Source organism: Telmatherina bonti (genome assembly GCF_933228915.1).
Source record: "Telmatherina bonti genome assembly, chromosome: 16".
Taxonomy (NCBI): domain Eukaryota; kingdom Metazoa; phylum Chordata; class Actinopteri; order Atheriniformes; family Telmatherinidae; genus Telmatherina; species Telmatherina bonti.
Window position 1 is genome coordinate 14,766,852 of NC_136614.1, and position 12,500 is coordinate 14,779,351.

The window sequence follows — 12,500 nt, forward strand, 5'->3', positions numbered from 1 at the left end:
TTTTTTTGAAGATTGAATCAAATGAAAAGTTTTAGGGAATTTTACCTTTCTATAAAATATAATAAAAGTAAAATAACAAATTAGTAAACTATAAGTAAGTTAAACTCCCAATATTTTTCTTTTATTGCAAAGACTAACAGATATTGTCAAGATGTTTTCTTATTATGTAAATAAACTGAAATTGACAGGTTAATGGTGCTACAGTTTTTATTCTATTTTAATTTTTTTTTTTTATTTACATTTCATGTTCATTATATTTAATAAATATAATTAAAATATATAATTTTTTAAGTCAATTGTATACAGTATTTTATAATCTGAATTACATTTCTGTTTTATATTTAATTTAGTTTATAAATATATTTTATTTGGAGTCTATATTTACCTATTCAAAAATTCATTACAACTTAGAGATTACAATGACGCTACAAAATCATACATTTAACCACAGCTGTGAGGAACTAAAAATACATCTTACATTAGGATGTGAGTAACTTCAACATCTATAGTTATTTTAATATATAGTTATAGTTATTTGTATATATATATATATACATATACATTCATTGATTTTCCGAACCACTTATTCCAATTCAGGGTCGCGGGGAAGCTGGAGCCTATCCCAGCTGGCTTTGGGCGACAGGCAGGGTACACCCTGGACAGCTCGCCAGTCCATCGCAGGGCCACACAGAGAGACGAACAACCACACTCACGCTCACACTCACTCCTAGGGGCAATTTAGAGTAACCAATTAACCCATCATGCATGTCTTTGGATGGTGGGAGGAAGCCGGAGTACCCGGAGAGAACCCACGCATACACGGGGAGAACATGCAAACTCCACACAGAAAGGCCACTGTCCAAACCAGCCAAGGATTGAACCAGTGACCTTCTTGCTGAGGCCACAGTGCTAACCACTGCGCCACCGTGCAGCCTATACATATATACATATATATATATATATATACATATATATATATACATATATATGAAATCTGTGAAAATAGATTAAAAAAAAAAAAATATATATATATATATATATATTTTTTTTAAATCTTTTTAATCTATCTATGTAAGGAGACATAATATACTATAATAGTATGACACATGACGTGTCTATAGCTATAACATGTTAAAACATCCTACACGATGACATCAGTTATGATGAATACTTTACTATGAAATCAATTATGACACAATCTGTACTATGACATTTTATGACACACACACAATACTATTATGTAATGACACATACTATACTATAACATTATGAGACATACTATATCAGATTATGATACATACGATATGATGTCATATTCTGACACATACTATATTATGATGTTACAACTCATGCTATTCAATGTTATGAAATACTATACTACGATACTACGAAATACTATGAGGCTATGACACATACTATATCATGATATGTTCTGAAAATTACTACATTGTGTCAGCTAATGACACATACTATATGACATGTTATAACACATACTATACTATGACATATTGTGACACATACAATACTGATGTGTTTTGACACATACTATACTATGACATATTATGAGGCAAACTATACTATGTAACACCATGACACAAGCAATACTGTGACACTTACGATACAATGAAATATTATGAGATATACTGTATCATGACATGTTATGAAACATACTATACTATATATGGTGACACCTACAATACGGACATTTTTTGACACAGTATACTATATGGTAAAACATACTATACTATGACCATTTTTGACACATACTATACAATGACATTGTTGACACATAATATATTATGTTGTAACATTTACTATGCAATACATGTCTCAAAAAAGTGATACAGTATATGTGAAAAATGTCATAGTATATTATGTGTCACAACAGTATTGTTTGCGTCAAAACATGTCATAGTTTTGTGTGTTTCATGACATAGTATTTAATGTGTCAAAAAATGTCATGTAGTATATGTGTCAATGATGTCATGATGTCATGATGTTTCACTACAGGATTTTGTGTAAAAAAATGTTAAAGTGTTGTATGTGTCAATAATGTCATGGTATTGTAATTTTCACGACAAAGTATTTAATGTGTCAAAAAATGTCATAGTATTGTATGTGTGAAAATTGTCAAAGTATTTATTTTAAAAAATATAGTATTTGTCAAAAAGTTTTAGGTGATATGTCAAAAATATCAGTTTTTATTTATCAAAAATGTAATCGTATTGCATGTGTCAAAAAATGTTGTTGTATAGTATGTGTCACGACATTGTAATGTGTGTCAAAAAAATGCCATAGTATGGTATGTGTTAAAAAATGTCAAGGCATAGTAGCTCAACAAATGGTATAGTAGTATATGTATCAATAATCACCTTTTATTGTATGTGTTAAAAAAATATCATAGTATTGTATGTTTTACGACATAATATTTTATGTGTCAAAAATGTAGTATTGCAAGTGTCAAAACATATAGGATTGTGTTTTAGGATTGTGTTTTATAACATAGTATTTTATGTGTCAAAAATGTCATGTAATGTATGTGTCACGACACAGTACTTTGTTTGAAAAATGGTCATAGTATTGTATATTTCACGTCATATTTTATATTTCAAAATTTGTCAAAGTATTGCATGTGTTACAACGTAGTATTTTATGTGCCATAGTATTATATGTGTGATGACAGAATATTGCATGTGTCAATAAATGTCACAATATTGTATGTGTCACAATATAGTATTGTTTGTGTAAAAAAATGTCATAGTGTTGTATGTGTAACGACATAGTATTGTATGTGTCACAACATAGTTTGCATGTGTTAAAAACGTCATAGTATAATATGTTTCACGACATAGTATTGCCTGTTTCAATGAAAATAGTATTGTATGTGTCATAGGTAAGTGTCACAACATAGTAGTGTATGTGTCAATAGATGTCATAGTATAGTGTGTGTCAAAAATGCCATTTTATTGTATGGGCTGCTATATATTTTTTTATGTCTAAAAATGACATAGTATTCTATGCGTCAGGACATAGCATTGTATGTCGCAACAGTATTTTATGTTGAAAAATGTCACTGTAAAGTATGTGTCACGACAGAATATTGTAAGTGTCAATAAATGACATAGTATTGTATGTATCATGACACACTATTTTTTGTGTCAAAAATGTCATAGTAATGTGTGTGAAAAAAATGTCATAGTATTGTATGTCATGACAGTAGTGTATGTGTCAAAAAATGTCAGAAAAGTATATGTCACGACAGAATATTGCATGTGTCAATAAATGCCATAGTACTGTGACATAGTACTCATGACATAGTATTGTATGAGTGATGTCTTGTCAAAGGTATGTGTCATGACATAGTATTGTATCAAAAAGTGTCATAATAATATATGTGTCAAAAATGTCATTGTATTGTATGTTTCACAACATAGTATTTTGTGTCAAAACTGTCATTTTTATTGTAGGTGTTGCTTAAAGTGTAAGTGTGTCTAAAAATGACATAGTATTATATGTGTCCTGACATAGCATTTTATGTCACAACAGTATTTTATGTTGAAAAATATCATAGTAAAGTATGTGTCAAGACTGAATATTTTATGTCACGACATAGCATTGTTTGTGTCAAAAAATGTCATGATAATGTGTGTCAAAAAATGTCATAGTATTGTGTGTGTCACGACAGAATATTGCATGTGTCAAAAAATGTCATGGTACTGTAAGTGTCAAAAATGTCATAGTATTGTGTGTGTCACGACAGAATATTGCATGTGTCAAAAAATGTCATGGTACTGTAAGTGTCACGACTTAATATTGTTTGTGTCAAAAAATGACACAGTATAATGTTTCACGACAGAGTATTGTCTGTTTCAATGAATATAGTATTGTATGTGTCACGACATGGTATTGTATGAATCAAAACTGTCATAGTATTGCATGTATCAAAAAATGTCTTAGTATTGTATGTGTCAAGACATAGTAGTGTATGTGTCAATGAATGTCATAGGTATGTGTCACAACATAGTTTTGTATGAGTCAAAAATGTCATAGTATTATATGTTTCGCGACACAGTATTTTGTCATTTTATTGTTGCTATACATTATTTTTTGTGTCTAAAAATGACAGTAAAGTATGTGTCACGACAGAATATTGTATGTGTCAATAAATGTCATAGTATTTTATGTATCATGACATACTATTTTTTGTGTCAAAAATGTCATAGTAATGTGTGTCAAAAAATGTCTTAGTATTGTATGTGTCACAACAGTATTGCATGTGTCAATAAATGTCAGAAAAGTATATGTGATGACATATTGTATGTGTCACGACCACGGTTCCCTCTAAGCTGCACGCGTGCGCAGTTGCGCAGTCAACACAGTCTCCGCGCACAGGAAATGTTGACTGCTCAAAAAATAAAAACGTGAATAAATAAATTAAAAAAAGCCAACCAGAATTAAAAAGAAAACAAATGTATAACAATTAATCGATAATGTGAATAGGCAATGTGTTTTACCGTTTGTGAAATGAAACAGCCTACCGATTGTACAAGTTACCAATGGTGCACCAGTTCCCGTTGCCCAGCAACTGCTGATGCAATATCTGATGATCTAACCATTAAAATGTTTCCCATCCCTTGCACAACACACGTCAGCGTCAGGACGTTAACAAACGATCACGTTTACGCCAGGACAGCGTCATGTGCCGCCACCAAAAAAAAAAAAAACTGTGTTTTTAGCTGGCAAAGCAGCGTGGCCGATGTTGAGTGAAGACACGCTAATGATGCCAAGTGCTGCTTAAGTTGCTCATTAATAAAAATGGCAAAATGAACAGGCAGTCGCACATCCCCTAACCAAACCAAAGTGAAAAAGAAATGTGATTCTTTCAAAATGGAATGGCTGTCGGAGTATGAGCTAACGGAAGAAAAAACTGTGAAACTGGGTGAGATTTTTTCATTAGAGTGAGGGGGTCTGGTCTGCAAAACACGTTGCAAGGCCAAAATAGCAAGCGAGTTTTCGGAGGGAAAAGTGTGGACAGAATGGAAGCTGGACTACCTTAAGCGTCACATTCAGCACAAAAGCCATTTGAAAGCGGTTGGAATTGTAGGAAGAATGGGAATCGGTACATTATTGGGGGAGCGTCGCAAAGACCGAGAGAAGAGGAGTGAGCTGTCACTCGTAAAGAAATCCAACCCGAGCAAGTTAAAATTCTCATCGATAATATTCTGCTCGCTATAAACATGAATGCTTCCATGTTGTCGGTTCAACAAATTCACAATCACATGGCAAAGTATGTAAGTATACCAGAAAGCTGGCGAAGCAAAAATTATGCATTTGAGTTTGTGAATTCAATTAATCAAACAGTGCAGAATGAGACAATGTGTGGAGTTAAAAATGCACCTTGGCACACCCTGATTGTAGATGAGAACACAGACATAACAGTGCACAAAATGCTAGTCCTATATATGAAATACAGGGAGGAAAATGACATCAGCTATTAAACTGTGTATGGTGGTATCATCCAGCTGACAGGATATTGTGCAGGCAATAACTCAGTTTTACAGAAAGCGTGAACTGGACTTGCGGAGAATGGTGATGCCAACATCTGATGGTGCATCAGTAATGCTAGGAAAACCCAATGGAGTTGCAGCTTTACTAAAGCGGAAAATATTACACCTAACTGAACAACACTGTGGCTCATGGAGAGGACTTGGGCACTGATGATGCGTGGAAGGATGTACCTTTGATGCATGATCTGGAAACTTTTCTTAGAACAGTTTATTCCACATTCTCTAGATCCACTGTAAAGAGGGGGAAATTGGAAGATCTAGCAAAAATTCTCAATGAGGAAACACTGTCATTCAGGCCTCTGAACGAAGTCCGATGGCTGTCGCGGGACCAGGCTGTGAATGCTGTTCTGAGGAACTACACTGTGCTGGAAGAATACTGCAAGAGAGAATCCTGTGATAACAGAGATCCAGTGGGAAGTTACTGCTACAAAAAGATGACCGATTCAAAGTTCAAGGTTACGCTCACTGCTCTGGGAGATGTTTTGGGTGAACTTGCTCACCTGTCTCTTTCTTTTCAAAGACGCAACCTGACTGTGATGGAGGGGCACTGTTTTGCAAGAGCAAAAATTGAGAAGTTGCGTTCTCAGTACTTGACAGAGGAAAATGACGTTAAGTGGAGTGACCGTGTCAGAGAGGCGACGAGGGCCTCAGATGATGTCAGAAACACCAGTGAGATTACTCATTTCATTTATAAGTGCTGTGATCACTTGGATGCTCGTTTTCCAGAGGAGGAATTAAAGGAGTGCTCTGCATTTGACATTGAGGCACTGAGTTCAGACATCAGTTTTGAGTATGGAACAGCAGACATTGCTACACTGGCAAAGAAGTACGAAGTCATTCTCCACCACCCACATTCTGTGGAGGTCATGAACAGTGAATATGCTGAATTCAAGTGCATAGTGAAGCAAAAACTTAAACATGGGTCAATCAGCACATTCTCTCAAATGGTGGCTGCAACACTAAAATGTGAGGAGCTAAAACACATCTCACAGCTTGTGGATATTTGTGCTACATTTCAAGCTTCCAGTGCAGACTGTGAAAGAGGTTTTAGTTTAATGAATTGTATCAAAACATCATCCAGAAATCGTCTTGAAGTGGACCATTTGGACCAGCTGATGCGCATAAAATCAAAGCTGCAGGCGGACGAGGCCATCAACCTGGACAATGTGTACAACCACTGGAGAAATGAGAAGGACAGACAGGAAAATTAAGGTAAAATTTAAGTCCTCAACAAGTTTTGTGCTGATTCTAATTTAATTTATTCAGACTTTTTTTTTTTATTGGTAATAGGAAACAATCATTAAGTGCTTTTACTGTGCATAGTGGAAGTGCTAACTGTATATATTTAAAAAACTGTTTATTTTTTATTTTCAGTTCTTCCAGAGCAGAAGCCTACGGAAGCGTAGAGCTGACATCCTCATAAAAAAAAGTTTGGGCCTTATTACGTTATAACGTGATGTTTTATTGTAAAAACGTGAAACGTATCACGTTATAACATGATGTTTTATTGTAAAAACGTGAAATGTATCACGTTATAACGTGATGTTTTATTGTAAAAACGTATAACCACTTGAACGCTGGAGGGATTATATCTTTCTGCTGGCCCGGGAGCGCCTTGGGACCCCCCGCAGAGTTGGTGAATGTGGCTGGGGAGGGGGGCTTCCCTGGTTACTGCTGCAATCAGAACCCCGATAAGCGGTAGAGGAGGGATGGATACATGGCACTTGGATGCACCGATGATGTTTGCATTCATAGTGATTCTCGTGCCGCTCAAGTTTCAATCAGAAATGATGCCACGTCATGGGGATTGGACTCATTTTTCCTTCTGTACAGACCCATGCCTTTTAAAACTGTCCTTAAACTACGCATACTTATTACAATGGATCGAAAGTGTTCCAAAGCACCATAATTTCACAATGTCTCAACCCAAGTATGAAGAAAAATTCTTTCAAGTCCTGTAAATGAGCCATTTGTGATCTCCTACCCACCCCACACACAATTTCCTCATCTAAAGTCGAAAATTACCAAGTTCACGTTTTCAGATACATGGTATGTTTCACGTTTTTACAATAAACGTATCACGTTATAACGTGATACTTTTCACGTTTTTACAATAAACTATCACGTTATAACGTGATACGTTTCACGTTTTTACAGTAAAACCATCACGTTATAACGTAATAAGGCCCAAACTTTTTTTTTTATGAGGATGACAGCTCTACGCTTCCGTAGAAGCCCCTCCATGACCCCAGAGCGAAATTCTTCATACCCAAATGTGAAAGAAACAGATGGAGGTTTTCAACTGGGACAAAGTGTGCAACCACAGAAAAAATGAGGACACACTTGAACAATAAGGTGAATTTTAAGTTCTCAATCAGATTTCTGTTCATACAGTGTAATTTATTTACAATTTTCATTTATGGATATTGATCATTAAATACTGTCACTAGTTGATGAGTAGTAGAAATGCAAATCATGTCATTATATACTGTATTTTGCAGACGAAGAGTTACAGGACTCTCCCAGACCACAGCAGGATCTGGCTCATACTAATAATACAAGTCAGAGCTTTATGATAAAAATGTTAAATGTATTTTCAAAATCATTGTTTATAGTCAGTTTGGTTTGGCTGGCAGTTGGTTTTTCCACAGTGAAAAGTAAACATTTATATTTCCAATAGCATTTACATACTACAGAGGTCATGATAAAAATTTTGTCATCTTCATTGTAAGCTGGGAAAGGACTTAATTAAAAGTATTCGAACAGAAACGTGAATACTACAATTTGATTCTTTTGATAAACCATGTAACTTGGATGGATGCAATGCACACGTCTGATGTTGCTCACAGTGGTTCAAGGGACCGCTCATGGAGTTTGTGTATTTGCACATGCACATGGAAAATCAGAGGGAACATTGGTCACGACATAGTGTTATTTGTGTCAAAGAATATCATCGTAATGTATGTCAAAAAATGTCAGTACTGTATGTCAAAAAGTGTCAAATGTCAAATGTCAAAGAAAAGTAAATGTCACAACACATTGTATATGTCAATAAATGTCATAGTATTGTATGTGTTACAACATAGTATTGTTTGTGGAAAAAAATGTCATGGTATTGTTTGTCAAAAAGTGTTCTTGAATTTTATGTGTCAAAATTGTGATAGTATTTTATGTTAAAAAAAAAAAAAATATATATATATATAAATATATATATATATATATATATATATATATATATATATATATATATATATATATATATATATATATATATAGTATTGTCAGTTTCACGACATAGTATTTTATGTCTGTATTGTACTGTACATATCTTGTATTGTATGTGTCAAAAATTTCATCATATAGTATGTGTCACATCACCATATTTTATGTGTCAACAAATGTCATAGAATTTTTTGTCACAACACAGTATTCTATGTCAGAAACCGTCATAGCAATATCTGTGTCAGAAATGTCAGTATTTTGTAACAGTCAAAACATGTCCTAGTGTATGTGTCAAAAATGTAATTGTATAGTATGTTAACAAAGGTCATAGTAGTATATGTATTAATAATTGTCGTTGTATTGTCAAAAGAATTCAGAGTATCGTATGTGTTACGACATAGTATTTTATGTGCATGTCTCTCCCCATTACCGCCAATGTAGTTTACATCTTCTCGGTGTGCTTGTCAGGCTAAAAACGTGACTTGTTGCTGAGGTGTCGTAATTGTGCGAGACCACAGGAAGACAGCAAACATATTTTAAGGAAAATTACAGAACTAACAACACACTCTGACTTGGATAACAACATACTGTCCGACCAACTGATTCGACTCTCGACCACTTAGTCCAGCTTTTGTCGTTTGGGTGGTCGGGGGTCTTCCTGCATTATCCGAGGTCGACTGTGCCGTGCTGCGATTCTAAATGTTTCTTTAAGTTTGACGTAGTGTTTTTGAAGCTAGATAGCAGTTTTTTTTTTGCCAGCACAGAGTGTGCAATGAACTTACCTTGAGCTAACACAAGCTCAAAATAGTGACTATATTTCCAGCTAAAACGTGCATCTCCCCATTTCCTCCTTTGCAGTTTACATCTTCTCGGTGTACTTGTCAGGCTAAAAACGTGACTCGTTGCTATGGTGTTGTACTTCCCCAAGACCACAGGAAGAAAGCACACATATTTTAAGGAAAACGATAAAAACAATAACACACTGTGACTTGGATAAATAACTTTAATTTGATTACTTTTTGAGAAGTAGAAATTTATTAGATAAGTCATTACTGAAAAACATGGTTATCGTAAAATCATAGTATAGTATGTGCCACAATGTCATGACATACTATTCTATGATATTTTTTTACATACACTACCGTGACACATACCGTACTATATTGTGAAATATACTATACTACGACAATTTTGACACATAATGTACCATGTCGTGACGCATACTATACAATGAAAATTTATGACAAATACTATACTGTTGTGACACATACTATACTATGCTGTGACATTTTTTGACACATAGGATACTGTTGTGACACATACTATACTATGCTGTGACATTTTTTGACACATAGGATACTGTTGTGACACATACTATGACATTTTGCGAAAAATACTATGCTATGACATTTTTTGATACATACTATGGTAGAATTTTTTTTTACACATTAATACTATGTCGTGACATACTCTACTATGACATATACTACACTAAGATATTTTTTGACACATGCCATACTACATCATGACACACACCATTCTATGTCGTGACAAACTACACTAGCAAAATGTTTTACACATTTATACTATGTTGAAACAAACAATACTATGGTGTGACACATACTATACACTTTAACATTTTTACACATACTATACCATGACATATTTCCCCACATATTTTACTATGTCGTGACACATACTATACTATGATATATTCGGACACATACTATAATATGACATTCTATACTATACTATATAGTCATCTATATATTCTATACAATACTATATGTCATTCTATACTATACTATGACATAATAGGACACATACTATAGTATGACCTTAATTGTGACACATACTGTACTATGACATTATGACACATAATATACTATGTCATAAAATGACACATACAGTATGAAGTCAATTACTACTCATACTACCCTATGATATTAGTTATTACACACGCTATACTATGACAATTATGACACTTTACTATGACATCAATATGACAAAATTTACTACGTCATATGATGACATACTATTCTGATAGGGCTGGGCGAGATGACGATACATATAATTTGGACGAAAAAAGGTTGTGGTTGAAAAAGGCATTCATTTGAGGCTCTGTCGTTTAAGCCACAAAAAGGTGCTTTACTGCTGTATTTTACATCAAGATGCGCTTTACAGCATGCATGCTGCAATTATAAACAAACATGGAGAAAGATGGTAGCGGATGTGTTTCAGAGCAGGGTAATTCACTCAAAGATGACTTGCTAACTAAAACCGTAAACTGGTGAGCTTGTTCATAAAAGAGGGGAAATTTCTGTCGCATGGATGAAGTCTGGATATAAAAAGACCGAAGTGGAACAGACAACAGACTAGCTTACAGCCCCGACAATGAACTCCGACACAAGTAACTAATTTTTATCACCTGCGCAAGAATCAAGATAAACAATACAGAATAAAGAATAGAGTTAACGAGCAAAAGACGCAAAAGCAGCATCAAGGGGTGGCGAATGTGCTTATAATAAACTCCAGATGCAAACGCTGCAACAGGCATTGACCCATGGAACGCCATACGGTCATAGTTCCCGCAGATGGAAGGAGATCACTGCTGCCACTACCAAGCACATCTGACAAATAATTGATGACTGACACAAAAATTACACCAAAATTTTTATATTGTTATGTATATCGTTATGAGAACATAAAATGAGCTATATTGGGATATGAGATTTTGGTCATATCGCCCAGCCCTACTCTATGACATATGACACATATTATAGGCAAGGCAAGGCAATTTAATTTCTATAGCAAAATTCAACAACAGAGTGATACAGAGTTCTTTAGAGAAACAGTAAAACAATTATAAAATAAGAAGCATAATTTAAAAGTAAAAACGAGAAATCAAGTAAAAAGAAATAACATTAAGGAGAGAAACATGCAGGTTTGGAATTGAATGAAAACTCTAAATAACTGAATAAAAATGACAGAAATGCAGCTGACAACAGGAGGGTCTTGAACCTTGATTTGAATAAACCAATTTTTTCAGCTGATAGGCTTTCTGGGAGTTTGTTCCAGACATGAGGAGCATAGAAGCTGAATGCAGCATCTCCACGTCTCATTTTGACTGTATGAACTGATAAAAAAAAGAAAAAAAAAAAGATCCAAATGGCCCGAGGGGTCTGGTAGGTTCATTATGGAACAGGAGGTCTCTGATGTAGTTTGGTCCTAAACCATCCATAGCTTTATAGACCAGCAGCAGAACTTCAGAGTTTATCATCTGTTGGACAGGCAGCCGGTGAAAAGACCTCAGAACAGGACTGATGTGGTCCACTTTCTTGGTTTTAGTAATGACTTGTGCAGCAGAATTCTGAATTAGCTGCAGACTCGTAAAAACACTGTTACAGTATTCAAATCGACAAAAAATGAAAGCATGGACTAGTTTTTCCAGGTCCTGCAGTGACATCAGATCTTTTATCCTTGATATATTCTTAAGGTGATAGCAAGCTGACTTTCTTATTCCCTTAATGTGTTTTTCAAAGTTTAAGTCTGAGCCCATCACTACACCCAGATTTCTTGCCTGGTGGTGGTTTTTAGGTGTATAGAATAAAGCTCTGTGGTGACCTGTAGTCGTTTCTCTTTGGCTCCAAAGACTATCACCTCAATTTTGTTTTTTTTAACTGAAGAAAGGTACATCCAGTAATTAATCTC

At 34.7% G+C, this 12,500-nt stretch overlaps 1 protein-coding gene across 6 annotated transcripts in view; it reads left to right on the forward strand.

Annotated features, from left to right (window-relative positions):
• syne2a (spectrin repeat containing, nuclear envelope 2a) overlaps window positions 1–103 on the forward strand; it is a 93,433-nt gene extending 93,330 nt beyond the window's left edge. For all 6 annotated transcript variants that reach the window (XM_079255428.1, XM_079255432.1, XM_079255429.1 and 3 more), the window contains one exon: window positions 1–103. This exon is cut by the window's left edge and continues 913 nt beyond it. The gene's annotated coding sequence lies outside the window, so the exon portion shown is untranslated.
• The last annotated feature ends 12,397 nt before the right edge of the window (window positions 104–12,500 follow it).